The 15749-nt window shown below is 44.3% G+C and overlaps 1 long non-coding RNA gene across 1 annotated transcript in view; it reads right to left on the minus strand.

Annotated features, from left to right (window-relative positions):
• Positions 1 to 5634: 5634 nt before the first annotated feature.
• The window catches only part of LOC122553814, a 37108-nt gene continuing 26993 nt past the window's right edge, over positions 5635 to 15749 (minus strand). The window contains exons 3-4 of the long non-coding RNA XR_006312854.1: positions 9477 to 9580; positions 5635 to 6716 (exon numbers count right to left, since the gene is read on the minus strand). This is a non-coding gene — a long non-coding RNA (uncharacterized LOC122553814). The remainder of the gene's footprint in view (positions 6717 to 9476; positions 9581 to 15749) is intronic.

A 15749-nucleotide genomic window follows, 5' to 3' on the forward strand; every position in this document is an offset into this window, starting at 1 on the left:
ACTTCCTAGTAGATCTCCTCTGAACCCTTTCCAATGCTTCCTCATCCTCCCTATAATGCGGCAACCAGAAATGTACGCAATACTCCAAGTGCGACCATGCCAGAGTTTTGTACAGCTGCAACATAACCTCGTGACTCCAAAACTCAATCCCTCTACCAATAAAAGCTAACACACCATGCGCCTTCTTAACAACCCTATCAACCTGGGTGGCAACTTTCAGGGATCTATGCATATGGACACGAAGGTGCTACTAAGAATCTTACCATTAGCCCAGCATTCTTTATTCCTGTTATTCCTTCCAAAGTGAATCGCCTCACATTTTGTCTACATTAAACTCCATTTGGCACCCCTTAGCCCAGCTCTGCAGCTTACCTATGTCCCTGTATAACCTGCAACATCCTTCTGCACCCTCCGCAACTCCACCGACCTTAGTGTCAACCTCAAATTCACTAACCTATCCTTCTATGCCAGATCATTTATAAAAATGACAAACAGCAGTGGCTCCAAACACTACGAGTAACTGAACTCCAGGATGACCATCTCCCATCATCCACCATCCTGTCTTCTTTCAGCTAGCCAATTTCTGATCCAAACTGCTAAACCACCCTCAATCCCATGCCTCCGTATTTTCTGCAATAGCCTACCATGGGGAACCTTTTCAAACACTTTATTGATATCCGTATACAGCACATCAATGCTTTACCCTCATCCACCTGTTTGGTCACCTTCTCAAAGAACTCAATAAGGTTTGTGAGGCATGACCTACCATTCAAAAAACCATGTTGACTATCCCTAATCAACTTATTCCTTTCTAGATGATTATAAATTCTATCTCTCATAACCTTTTCCAACACTTTACCCACAACTGAGGTAAGGCTCACTGGTCTATAATTACCAGGGTTGTCTCTACTCCCCTTCTTGAACAAGGGAACAACATTTTCTATCCTCCAGACTTCTGGCACTATTCCTGTAGACAATGATGACGTAAAGATCAAAACCAAAGGCTCTGCAACCTCCTCCCAGGCTTCCCAGAGAATCCTAGGATAAATCCCACCCGACCCTCCCCTTCTTGAACAAGGGAACAACATTTTCTATCCTCCAGACTTCTGGCACTATTCCTGTAGACAATGACGACGTAAAGATCAAAACCAAAGGCTCTGCAACCACCTCCCTGGCTTCCCAGAGAATCCTAGGATAAATCCCACCCGACCCAGGGGACTTATCTGTTTTCACACTTTCCAGAATTGCTAACACCTCCTCCTTATGAACCTCAATCCCATCTCATCAGTATTCTCTTTGATCAACATTGTCTTTTCCTGTGTGAATACTGACGAAAGGTATTCATTTGGTGTCTCTCCTATCTCCTTACACTCCATGCACAACTTCCCACTACTGTCACTTTTCTTGTGACTCATGTGTGAGGCCACCCAGATCAAGCCCTCTGTACTGCAACAGCCTGTCTCAGTTTAAGCATTTTTCTGCTTTTCCATTCTTTGCTCCATGGTGGACCATGTAACATGTTCCCACATTGTCCTTAATAGCTCAAAGTTTTGCCCACTCACTTGAACTTTCTCTAATCCCTCTGCAGTCTCTGTATTATCCTCACATCTTGTTTTCTTGCCTGTCTCAGCAAGTTTAGCTACAATGCAGCTTTCCCCTTCACTAGTTACTCACTAAAAGTCTTCACTGGGGCCAGGTCCACTTGGAACAATGTCCATCAATATAGTTCAACCATTTCTTCCTCAACTGAGATCAAAATGGCTCATTAAAACAGCTTTATTAATAACTAGGGAATAAAGCTTAGTTCATCCACAGGAATTCCTCACAAGCCATTTTTGAACATCTATATATCCAAGGTGGCAAGAAAAATGGCTGCCTTTCTTAAAAAAAGCCAAAAGAACTACGGAGACTGGAAGTCAGAACCAAAACAGAAATTGCTGGAAAAGCTCAGCAGGTCTGGTCGTATCTGTGGAGAGAAATCAGAGTTAACAGAGTCTAGTGACCCTTCTTGAACAAAGCTGCAGGTCTGGCAACATCAGTTCTGAGGAAGTTAATGTCTTTGGTTTGCCTTTCATATTATTTTTCCTGCAAAAGCAAAATGAGACTTTTGAAATGAGCTCAGTTCACTAGAAATTCCTGAAATCCAGAGGAGTTTCCAGGGTTTTACTTTAAAGTAAAACCAAAGAATGCCGTTGCTGGAAATCTGAAACAAAAACAGAAATTGCTGAAAAACGTCAGCTGGTCTGGTAGCTTCTGCGGAGAGAAATCAAAGTTAACGTTTCATGTCCAGTTCTGAAGAAAGATTACTCAACTTGAAACGTTCAGTTTGCTTTCTCTCTGCAGATGCTGCTCAAATTGCTGAGTTTCACCAACACTTTCTGTTTCTGTTTGACATTAAAGTGATGCCCCGAGTGAACCCAGCAGATGTGCTTTGAGTACCTCAGCTCACCTTTATCAACTTACTTAGTTCTGCCAATCTCTGGATTGCCCCGGACATAATTACAATGAGTATTTCTTATGGGTGAGAGATGATTGGTCTGTAATGTTGACTTCATGGACCATCTATACTGCCTACAGCAGCATAACTGAAGTCATATCAGTAAAAGGAGGCATAGTCTTGATCAGAAGAGGTTGTGAGCTCTGAGAGATTGATGGCATAAACTGAACAGATTACTAGAGCAATGAGAATGCCAAGAACTGGAAAACCGTATTCACGAAACCAGAATATGACAGAAAGGACAGGTCAAGGTCCAACAAGAATGTATATCCTAAGGGTAAATGGGAAAGGGAATTGGTGTTTTGTATAAAATAGGAAGCTAGAGAATAATTAGCTTCTTTGAGATCTACACATTAAGAGTGAATGGAAAGGGGCTTGGGGTGGTGTAAGTGCAAATGGGAAGGGGTTTGGAGCTTTGGGATTCAGTAAATGAGTTTGAATAGGAAAGGTTCTTACCCATTGGGATTCTAAGCGGAATGAATGGGAACATCATTGGATCTGTTGGGATTCTAAGTCATTAGAACAAATGGAAAGGGGTTTAGATGCAGATTCTATGCAGCAAGATTAGCCGGGACAGAGTTTGCTACCTCGGAACTTTATACATCTTTTCACAGTGTCCCACTTTAGTTCCCAGCCTTTATTGTTCCACTGTCAATAAACAAAGTTAAGCTTTGCTCTCCTATAGCCCAAGACAGGCTGAAATCTGCACCATAAAGAGCCTGATCTGTTTAGGCTGGGCCTCTTCCATCAAACCGTTGAGGGGGAGGAGGGACAAAGAAAAGGGTGGTCATTAGCCAGGTCTCCTGGACGACTGCAGGGCCTTTGTCCAGGCACTAATTTATTTATGAAGGGATCCTGTGTACAGACAGACAGTCGGGGTGTTATAAAACCGAACACATTGCCCCAGGGACAGTCTGAAAGAGAAGGGGGCTGATCTTGGCAAGAGAAAATAGCAGCTATTCCCCACAGGCTTCAATTACTAGTCATTACTCAAGAGCAAAAAAAACAGTGTGTATCTGTGATAGTTAACATAACTGGGGAATTTTCCTAAGTATCCAGGTGTCTTCCCAGAGAAGCTGTTTCTGTGTAACGCTGTTCAGAGATCTTTCAGCTCTGAGCACTGTTTAAGAAAATAGTTTTCAGTAAGTCGTGAAAGTCCTGCGTTTAAATGTCAATCAACTTTCAGGAGTGCCCACGTCGCAGCATAAGAATCTGTCTCACTTTCCTAATTACTTGCTCAGAAACCTTCAGCCAATTCAAACAGAAAAGAATTACCGCCAGCGATTTTATCAAGGGGCTTAGGCGGTTCATAATGAAAATCAACAGCACCTACCCCCGCTCCCTGCACTATTCCACCACCCCACCACCACCTTCGCTGTTTAAATGTCAGAGGTGGTGGAAGGAATTGTCACAGTGAGGGAGCGCTGCGTGGTCAGAGGGGAATAATCAAGACTCCATCTGCTGTTTTGAGTGGAACAGAAAGATCCCATAGCACAGAAGAGCAGGGGGAGGCCTCCTTGGCATCCAGATGGAAGTGTATCCTTTTAACTGAATGTGAGAGCAGATCTTCTGGTCATTTATCTCATTGCAGTTTGTGGGATCCTGCTGTGCACAGGTTATTTTGCGATAGTGATGATACTTCAAAGGTACTTCGAGGCATATAAAATGCTTCCACAGAAACTCAAAAGGGCAGATAGAGTATTTACTTTAAAGTCTTACCATAAAGACAGCTCCACCCCAAATCATTTGCACTCCCTCACTACCGCCCTGTGACATCAACCCAAAATACGGGCTCAGGTTCTAGATTAAGGCTTGAATCTCAATGCAACTGATTTGAAAGTCAGGTGTACCCACTGAGCCAAGGCTGACATTTTTGTTAAATAACTTCCAGTCTATCAGGTACTGGGGACTCGCAACTCCCTAGAATTGTTAGGCATCAGGATCTCATTCATCAAGTAATGGCGATTGAAACAAAAACAAAATAATGTGGATGCTAGTAGTCTGAAACAAAGCCTAAAAACATTAGAGAAACTCTACTGGTCTGGCCGCATCTGCAGAGAGGGAAACACAGTTCACGTTTCGAGTTCAATATGACTCTGCTTCCAAACTATCGGACTCAAAATGTTAACTCTGTTTCTCTCTCAACAGGTGCTACCAGACCTATTGGCTTTCTCCAGCACTTTCTGTTTTTACTTATGAAAGATTTATGTGTTTGCATGCAACACCAGTTATGTTTGTTAGCTGGTATCATGAGGATCTAGCATAAATGGTCAATACTTTCCATAGAATCCCTACCATGTGGAAAGAGGCCATTCAGCCCTTCGAATCTGCACCAAACCTCGACAAAGCATTCCCCCATCCTATCCTTGTGACCCCAGATTTCCCACAGCTAATCCACCTCCCCTGCACATCCCTGAATGCTGCAGACAATTTAGCATGGCCAATCCACCTCACCTGCACATCTTTGACACAGACACAGACACGGCGAGAATGTGCAACCTCTACACAGACAGTCACACAAGATGGAATCAAACCCGAGTCCCCAGCACAGTGAGACAGCAGTGCTAACCACTGAGCCATTGTGCCACTTATAACCATTAACTTTTACTTCAAGTTAAAAACCATGCTCCTCACAGTGCTGTCTTTCTGACATGTTCAGTCAGCGATAATAGGAATTTGCATTTTTGCAGAATCCTCAAGATACTAGTCAAAAATCACACAACACCAGGCTATAGTCCAACAGGTTTATTTGGAAGCACTAGCTTTCGGAGCGCTGCTCCTTCATCAGATAGCTACTTCCAATTAAACCTGTTGGACTATAACCTGGTGTTGTGTGATTTTTAACTTTGTCGACCCCAGTCCAACACCGGCATCTCCACTTCAAGGTCCTAAACGCTCCCTGTGACTTCACGGGTGTGTACACAAGCTGAAATTTAACTCAGGCCAAATCAGGACATATCGGGCTTATTTTATTTGACCATGAGATAAAGGGAACCAATATCGTATTTGACTTTCCAAAAATGTTTGATAAGGCTCCACATAAAAGATTACTGTCAGATAATGAATTATATTAGGCAACTTTCCCATAAGGGCTAAATATAACAGACTGTGATTGTTGTTTTGAAAATTATGCTTTATTCATATAAACATCTATAAGTACATACAAAGGTTCTACATCATATCTGTACAGTCTTTGCACAGAGCAAAAAACACAAACAAAATATTGGAATTTTGACATTTCTCACAGTTTCTCTACAGTTGCAAAAAAAAATGCTTTTCCTATTTATACAGCTAACAATTTAATGACCATTTGGAGGCACTCGAAGAGTTTGACAGTAGAAGAGTCCCTCATCATATCATGGTAGAAAGAACTTAAATGGTTGGGTGCCATGATTTAGTGCGTCCCTCAGCACGTACCCCTGGACCTTGGAATGTGCCAGTCTCTAACACTCGGTCAGGGTCAACTCCTTGCTCTGGAAGATCAATAAGTTCCAGGCAGAGCAAAGAGCATCTTTCACCAAATCGATGATCCTCCAGGCACAGCCAATGTTGTCTCAGTGTGCAAGCCAGGTTACAGACTGTAGAGCACAGAACTGCTCAGGACAAACTTCGACGCAAACCACTGCATCTTTCTCCAGACTTACTTTGCAAAGGCACATTGCAGCAGGAGATGTGTGACAGTCTCAATCCCCCACCCTGCCCCCCCATTATAGCTGCTTTCAGGGCAGCATACGGTGGTACAGAAAGTCTGGACATACATGAAGGATCTAATGGGTATTGTCCTTCTCACCACCAGCTAAGTGGTGTTTTGGTGCTTGAAGAAAGTTCTGGTGATGGGGCATTCTGCCAAATGATTTTGACAGTCTGTTTGGGGAGCCACTCGACAGAATCCACCCTCTCCTTTTCCTGCAGGGTTTCGAGGATGAGAAATGCTGACGGATTTGTGGTCAAAGGTGTTTCCCTTTGCAAGTTTTTCTACGAGAACATTCTGCGGTGCCGAGGCCAGTCCCATCCTTCACGACACCAGGGACAGGTAGAACCTCAACACGTAGTGACACTTGGTGTTTACAAACGCACTACTTGATGCAGCCACACACAAAAGTGGCCAACAGGGTGAGGGCAGCATCCAGTGCGTTCATCCTCCCTTTATCTAGAGCTTTGTACACGGTGTCCCTGCGGACATGGTCCATCAAGGTGAAGTGGAAGATGGATCAGGTGACTGCAAAAGCACAGTTTGGGGAATAGGTCAGACCTGCACATTCAGTGACACTGAGAGCACTTTGTGTCTATAATGGTCTGTGGTGTCATAAAGAAGGATAACTCTCCTTAAGCATGGAGACCAAAACTTTACACTACTTCAGATGCAGGCTCATTAAAACTTGAACAGCTGTGGCAAGAATCTCAATTTTTGTACTCCATCCCCTTTACAATAAATTTCCTAATTACTTGCTATATCTGCACGCTAACGTTTGTGATTCGTGTAAAAGAGCACCCAAATCGACCCATTTATACGACAGAAATGGGTGGCACGGTGGCTCAGTGGTTAGCACGGCTGCCTCACAGTGCCGGGGACCCAGGTTAGATTCCAGCCTTCTGTGACTGTCTGTGTGGAGTTTGCACATTCTCCCCGTTTCCTCTGGGTGCTCAGGTTTCCTCCCACAGTCCAAAGACTTGCAGTTTAGGTGAATTGGCCATGCTAAATTGCCGATAGTGTTAGGTGCATTAGTCGAGGGAAAAAGGGGTTTGGGTGGGTTACTCTTCAAAGGGTCGGTGTAGACTTGTTGGGCTGAAGGGCCTGTTTCCACACTGTAGGGAATCTAATCTAATCTAAAATATACCATCTCTCTTCATTTAAATAGTGTAGCACTTAACACGTAAAGGGTCCCAGTTTGTAACTGGGCAGAAACATTGATGCTACCTTATTAAGAGAGTCAATTAGTGCAGTTGACTAACCAGTTGGCATGGAGACCCTCGGGTTAAACTATCACTGGTCATCTCTCTCTGTCTAATGACAGGGCAGCCCTATGGAGGGCTATCCACTCGGACTATGGCGACTTTACCTTTTGCTTGTATTAGAGAAGATCCATTCAACTGATTCCTGGATTGGAGAGAGTTTCGTGAAGAGGGGAAGTTGAACAGGTTGGGCCTATTAATCATTGGGGTGTAGGAGAATGTGATGGGACCTTTTTTGTAAGTATATGCAGTTCTGATAGAGAGGATGTTTCCCTTCATAAGCAAATCAAGAACAATGGGATACTCGGTCAAAATGTGGGCCATTTATTTAAGACATGGCCGCTGATGAGGCATTTCTTTTCTTACATGGTCTTTAAGCTTTGGAATCCACTAGCTCATTAAGCAGTTGACACAGGGTCATTGGATGTATTCAACCCAGGGTTGCAGGGGGAGCTGATTGGAAAGTGGAGTTAAGGCCACAGTCAGATCTGCTATAATCCTATTGAATGTTGAAGAAGGCTGGAGGGGCCGAATGGTCTACTCCTGTTCCTTCTCCTTATGTCCTCATGTCAGCTAACAAGGCAAATCCCAAGGAGGACCCAAAAGGAGGGGAGAAAGATGGAAAAGTTTAAAGACAGACTTCCAGAGTCTCGGGAGGAGCTACTGATCGATGTTTCAGAATGATGGTGAGAGGCAGATAGATTAACAGCAGGAGATATACAGTCAGTAACACAGGGTGCTGGGGGAGAGGGGTTACTGAGTGACAGTGCGAGGGAGTTGGATTAATATCAGGAGAGATACAGTCAGTAACACAGGGCACTGGGGTGTGAGGGGTTACTGAGTGACAGTGCGAGGGAGCTGGATTAACATCAGGAGAGATACAGTCTGTAACACAGGGTGCGGGGGAGGGGGGTTACTGAGTGACAGTGTGAAGGAGCTGGATTAACATCAGGAGAGATACAGTCTGTAACACAGGGTGTGGGGGAGAGGGGTCACTGAGTGACAGTTTGAAGGAGCTGGATTAACATCAGGAGAGATACAGTCTGTAACACAGGGTGCGGGGGAGAGGGGTTACTGAGTGACAGTGTGAGGGAGCTGGATTAACATCAGGAGAGATACAGTCAGAAACACAAGGTGCTGGGGGAGAGGGGTTACTGTGTGACAGTGTAATGGAGTTGGATTAACATCAGGAGAGATACAGTCTGTAACACAAGGTGCTGGGGGAGAGGGGTTACTGAGTGACAGTGTGAGGGAGCCGGATCAGCATCAGGAGAAATACAGTCAGTAACACAGGGTGCTGGGGGAGACGGCATACTGTGTGACAGTGTAATGGAGTTGGATTAACATCAGGAGAGATGCAATCAGTAACACGGGGCACTGAAGTGATTTGTGGTTGAACAAGAAATATAAAATATCTGTGAGCGGAGAGTGAAAGAGAAAGGAACTGTGGAAGATGGAAGACGGCATCTTTGATTGGATGAAAGGGAGTTCTATTCTATACACTGGCAAAAACCTAAGGAGGAAAGTTATTCAACTGTAAATAATATCAAAGTGTGTTGTTTGGTCCATCAAAGAGATGAACTCTGTACAACAAACTCCCCTGTGCAGCAGATGGCTTTGTGGTTTGGACTCACTTCCCTTTGAGGCCTGTGTGCAGAAGAGGATTGCTGAGTTTGTGGTGGAGCTGGGCACCCTGCAGATTTGTGCCTTGCATGGGCCATATTGTGTAAAAAGTGATTGGTAGGTGGCTGCATCTTTCATCTGGGATCAAATGAGCATTTTTATAAAGGGTCAGTGGGGATGGGCTGTGCGCAAAAAGAAGTAACCACACAGATCCAGACTTTGCAAATGCACAAGCAATACTGTTGAGTAAGTCCTGGTCGATTGTAACTCTGTTCCCATAGTAATCGTAACACGTGCACCAGTTTCCTCAATTTTGCACAGTGCCTTAATTTTATTTATCAAGTTGGTCAAGTCGAACGCATTGGGCAATGCAAATTGTTCTGAAGCTGTGGGTGCACTGTACCTTTAAGAGAGTTAAAAGCTTGAAGTGACAGCACCAAGTGTTCTCAATAAAATACAATATAACATGTAGCCCCGGCTACTGGGTTAGCTAGGGTTGCTGGTTGCCTGGAAATGACAAAACAGGTTCAAATTAGGCCAATCAGTTAAAATTACACACCAAAAACTAACAAATTCCAATTAAGTTTGAATTGAGTATATTGACAATCTTAAAAGCTAAAGACACAATCCAATGCTTGAGGTATAAGACCGGGGAAAATTGAACAGTTGGGAGGAGAACTGCTACCAGACCAACAGCTGTAGACTGCCAGTCAGAACTCTCTGAGAGGGACCTATCTAGAGAAGGAGTTTGCACAGGGAAAAACCTCAACACTGACCTGGAGAGCCAATCTACCGACAAAGATGAAGAGAAGATTTGACTGCTGGTTGGTTTTAAAATTTGAATTTTCCTGTAAATCTTCATTGGGAGTTTTTATCAGACTAGTATTCTTGAAGGGAAAGTAAAGATTGGCGAGAGAAAGGAGGTGTAAATAGTTGTGAGTTAATTATTCCCTGTTATACTTTAAGAAATAAAGTTGTTAATGTTTACTTTAAATAGTTCATGACCCCTCAAATCTAGAGAGATTACTGCATAGGATAAATCTTTTCTGTGTTGCAGATTTAAATTAAGCAGAAGGGGTTACCCCTTGTCGTAACAAAATTCATTCAACGAAGAGCCCTATATGTTTTCCCATTCCCTCCTTCAGATGTCCTCACTTTGTCACTTCAGTCCTGAAAACGTTGAATATGTTGGACCAGTGTCCTCTTGCCACTTGAGTGGTTAAAGCTGATGTGTGACAGTCTAAATGATATTTTTCTGCAGACTGGGGGTGCTGAGCACATCATTGCCTAGCTGCCAGCCATATGCATACCCTTTCTGAACCCCTTCTTTACAGATCGCTTCTGGACTACATACGCCCCGATCTTTACTGCCATACCACTCACACTCCCCAAACTCCAACTGACCTCCTCCTCTAGTGCTACAATGCTGAGATCTCAGCACCCGTCCAATCCTGGCCCTGTGTATGTCGTCCACTCCATTTGCTCCCAGCTTTGGTGCTGTTCTTTCAGCCACCTGACCCCTAAACTCTGGAAGACAATGAGGTCTGCAGATGCTGGAGATCAGAGTTGAGAATGTGTTGCTGGAAAAGCACAGCAGGTCAGTCAGCATCCGAGGAGCAGGAAAACCGATGTTTCGGGCCAGAGCCCTTCATCAGGAATGCCTAAACTCTGGAGTTTGCTCTTTCTCTGTCTCTGTCTCCTCCTTAGTGATTCCTGAAACACTATCTCTTTGACCAAGATTTTGAATACTTGTACCAAGTGATAAATATTGTTTGATAATCACAACTGTGCAGCCTCTTTATGTTTTTTTTTTAAACAATGTTGATTGTGCTGCATGCATTAGCTGCTGTTATTTTGCAACAGATGGAGAACGCAGGAACTTATTTTTAATTCTTTCAAGGGATGTGGGTGCTGCTGGTTAGGCCAGCATTTACTCCCTGTCTCTCATTGTCCAGGGGGCAGTAAAGTGTCGAGCGTTTGCTCTGAGTCTATAGTCACATGTAGGTCAAACTAGGTAAGCAGTTACCTTCCCAAAAGGACATTACTGAACCAGATGGGTTTTCCCCGACAACTGGTGGTGGATTCGTAGTCATTGTTAGATACTTAATTCCAGATTCCATCCACCACAGTGGGATTTGAACCTGGGTCCCCAGAACATAACCGGGGTCTCTGGATTAATAGTCTAACAATAATGCCATTGGGCCATCACCTCTCCATTGCTTAATCTGTAACAGATCCAAAAAAGAGGTGAAGAAAACTCCAGTGGTGAAGAACAAAATCACCATTTTTTTTCCAAAATTGTCACATTTGCCACATGTCATGTCTTAGTCAGTCATGTATTGTCACCAAAAATATCACTTTCTGAAAAATGTCACCGAAGTTGCACTTGAATCCAACCATACTAATGGCGTCCACTGCCTCCTTCTGGACATTTAGTGCCTTGAAATAACAGAAACCGGCTGTAAAAGCTCCAAATGTCAGCTAGCAGAACTGATAAAGGGTCATTGATCTGTGTTTACTCTGTTTCCGCTAATACTATCGGTCCTGCTGAGGGGTGCCAACCTTTTCTTTGATGTTGATTCAGCACCTGAAATCTTCTCTGCCATTGAGTTCCATCACAGTTAATCTGCACCTCCCTCCTACTTCCTGCCAGGGCTCCATATCACTTGTTATCTTCATGCGACAACGATCTATCAACCTCGGTCTCGAAAGCTCTGATTGAACCCAGCAGCCACAGCATTTTGGAGTGAGACAGTTCCACATTTCCCAGCACGAGTTGTGAAGGCCTAGGTCTTTGAGCTCAGTTGGCTGGATGCCCCATTTCCAATACAGAGCGACACTAACAGCATGGGTTTAATTCCCACACCATCTAAGGTTACCCTAAAGGACTCTCCTTCTCTACTTCAACCCTCACCTGAAGCATGGTAATTCTCAGGTTAAACCATCACATCAGCTGTCTCCCTCTCTCTAATGAGAGAGGTCTGGTCTGGTAAGACTATGGCAACTTTATCTTCTGAAGCTCAAGCACAATTAAGAAATTCCAAATGGCCATCAATATGCCATGGGGATCACAATATTTAAGGAAGGATAACAAGGTGGCTCAGTGGTTAGCACTGCAAGCTCATAGGGCCAGGGACGCGGGTTTGATTCCAGCTTCGAGTGTCTGTCTGTGTGGAGTTGGCACATTCTCCCTGTGTCTGCGTGAGTTTCTTCCCAGAGTTCAAAGATGTGCAGGCCAGCCATGGGAAATGGAGGGTTACAAGGATAGGGTGGGTCTGGGTGGGATGCACCTCAGAGGGTCGGTGGGCCGAATGGCCGGCTTCCAGACAATGGGGGTTCTATGAAAGGAGATAAGTTGAACTGTAGTAAATATGGGTGCACTACATTGAGCTCATTAGTTGTCAAATTCTTTTAAATTTCTTTTTAATCGCCTCCAGGTGATCTCAATGTGGCTTCTCATTCACCAATTTGTTCCTTCACAGTGCCCCAAGTTCAGGAAAAGAGCAGAACAAATTTGTCACTGCGCTCTTCGATCTCACAAAATCATCACAACTGGTGAATCAAACTGCCCCCTGGAAGGTGCAGCAACAAGGTGAGTGTCCGGCAAAGTTCGCAAACATGGGTCAAACATGGGCTCCTTTAGAGTCATAGAGATGTACAGCACAGAAACAGGCCCATCGGTCCAACTTGTCCATCTTAAATTAACCTAGCCTCACTTTCCAGCACTTGGCCCATATCCCTCCAAACCCTTCCTATTCATGTACTCATCCAGATGCCTTTTAAATGTTGTGATTGTATCAGCCCCCACACTTCTTCTGGCAGCTCATTCCATACACACTGCCCATTGTGTGAAAAAGTTGCCCCTTAAGTCCTTTTTAAATTTTTCCCCTCTCACCCTAAACATATGCCCTTTAGTTCTGGACTTTCCGACCCCAGGGAAAATTAGATTAGATTAATTAGATTACTTACAGTGTGGAAACAGGCCCTTCGGCCCAACAAGTCCACACTGACCCGCCGAAGCGCAACCCACCCATTCACACATTTACCCCTTTACCTAACACTACGGGCAATTTAGCCTGGCCAATTCACCTGACCTGCACATCTTTGGACTGTGGGAGGAAACCGGAGCACCCGGAGGAAACCCACACAGACACGGGGAGAATGTGCAAACTCCACACAGTCAGTCGCCTGAGGCGGGAATTGAACCCGGGTCCCTGGCGCTGTGAGGCAGCAGTGCTAACCACTGTGCCACCGTGCCGCCCACTTGTCTACTCACCCTATCCATGCCCCTCATGATTTTATAAACTTCTATAAGGTCACCCCTCAGCCTCCAATGCTCTAGGGAAAACGGCCCTAGCCTATTCAGTCTCTCACTATAGCTCAACACCTCCCACGCTGGCAACATCCTTGTAAATCTTTTCTGAACCCTTTCAAGTTTCACAACATCTTTCCGATAGGAGGGAGACTAGAATTGTACATAATGTTCCAAAAGTGGCCTAACTAATGTCCTGTACAGCTGCAACATGACCTCCAACTCCTGCACTCAATACTCTAACCAATAAAGGAAAGCATACCAAACGTCTTCTTCACTATCCTATCTACCTGTGACTCCACTTTCAAGGAACTATGAATTTGCACTCAAATGTCTCTTTGTTCAGCAAAACTCCCCAGGACTTTACCATTAAGCATATATGTCCTGCTCTGATTTGCCTTTCCAAAATGCAGCGCCTCTCATTTCTCTAAATTAAACTCTATCTGCCACACCTCAGCCCCTTGGCCCATCTGATCAAGATCCCGTTGTGCATTGAGATAACCTTCTTCGCTGTCCGCTGTACCTCCAACTTTGGTGCCATCTGCAAGCTTACTAAGTATACCTCCTGTGTGATCAGGCTTCATTCCTTCTTTCTTTTGGTTTACTCTGGACAGGCTCCCACAATTGGGGTAATAATTTATGCCATTTACTATAAGCTCTTCAACTTCAACCAGCTGAGGGTGGGGCATGAAGAGGATGGCTGCACATGGAGTTGACCACCGGGGCCTGTGCCCACTGGAGGTGCCCAAGCTTGGCAGCATTGCCCCTCATGACCAATCACAGTAAGGGTGTCCTCACGTGTGTAAGAAAGAGAGAGAGAGAGAGAGAGAGGGGCAGAATCTGGGAGGAGCTGCAAGTGAGCAACTGATGCAGGAGAGAAAATGGTTGGAGTTTGAAGTAACAGCTTGGAAGGCAAGTGGTTGCCTTGAGCAAGTCACTCGGCTTTACTTTAGCCAATTCCACATCTCAGGGGTGGCATCGTGTGGCTCCAAGGCCAAGGGGTCGACCAAGTGTGGCTCCATGTCACAAGGATGGTCGGGTAGTACTCCAGGTAATGGTGTGTCTCAGTACTGCTCTGCAGGGTGCCACCTCTTGTGGGCCTGAGGGGGGGGTAAGGAAATGTAGAAACTGTAAGGAAGAAGAAGGAAGAGTCTGCACAGGTGGGCAAGCTGCAAAGGAGACTGTCAGCTTGCAGAGTAGGGGTCTGCAACACAGGAGAGCAAAGATTGAGGCTGCAGAGAAAATGGAGAGGCAAGGGATGGATGGAGAAAGTTCTAGAAAAGGAAAGAGAACAATTTGAAATCTGCCAACAATGGAATACTCAAGTACTTGGGGGGCCAGAAAAACTTGAAATCAGTGATGTCATGAACATGTTGAAAGTGACGTGGAATCTCTAGCTTAAGGCAGCATAAGATCAGGAGCCATTATTTGGGAGAAACGTAATGGATGCTATTATAATCAATACTGACTGTAGTTAAATTGATATCTGTGATTGAGATCTGAAATGCAGTAATTTGGGAAGTACAATGTACAAGTTGTGTGCATATTCAATCAAACACACTAGCTGTGACTTTGTGAATCTGTGAAAGGTGTGTTTCAGGTGCTAGCCTGTTGGCTGGTGGCAATTTAAATACTGTGCTGTTTCAGAAATTAAAGCTTTTCTGTGTGTTGTAGCTTTATTTTTAATGCAGGGTTGAAATTTGAGGAAAATGATGAGTCCTTGAAATTCTGTTTCTGTGTGAGTCCAAATATCCTGTAGGCCAACTCAAATACAGAAGACGTTGTTATCTTATCTGACTACATCACCTAGTAAATGAGTTAGTGGGAATGAAGATGTAGTCCCTGAAAAACAAAATGTAGCCTATGGAAATTATAGTGTATCTCTCAAGCAAATTTCAAGAAAAGCCCTCAGTAATGATTGTTTTGACATTTTTTTGATTTAGTTTGATTTGATTTATTGTCGTCATATGTACTGAGATGCAGTGAAAAGTATTGTTTTCTAGTATGCTAATGTATGCTATCCAGACAAAATCATACAAATCAAACAGAATACAGTATATAGTGTTACAGCCACAAAGGAGCTGCAGAGAATAGTCAACTCTAATATACGAGAGGTCTGTTCATAAGTCTGATAACAGCAGGGAAGAAGCTGTTCTTGAATCAATTGCTATGTGTTTCCAAACTTTTGTATCTTCTGCCCCAAGGGAGGAGGGTGCAAGAGAGTACAACTGGGCCAGGGAGGGATCTTTGATTACATTGGCAGCTTTCCCAAGGCACAGAGATGGAAGGCTGGTTTGCTTGATGGATAGGGCTGCATTGACAGCTGTCTGTAATTCGTTGTGTGGTCTCAGGCACAGCAGTTGC

Source organism: Chiloscyllium plagiosum, chromosome 10 (assembly GCF_004010195.1).
Source record: "Chiloscyllium plagiosum isolate BGI_BamShark_2017 chromosome 10, ASM401019v2, whole genome shotgun sequence".
In the NCBI taxonomy this organism is placed as follows: Eukaryota; Metazoa; Chordata; class Chondrichthyes; order Orectolobiformes; family Hemiscylliidae; genus Chiloscyllium; species Chiloscyllium plagiosum.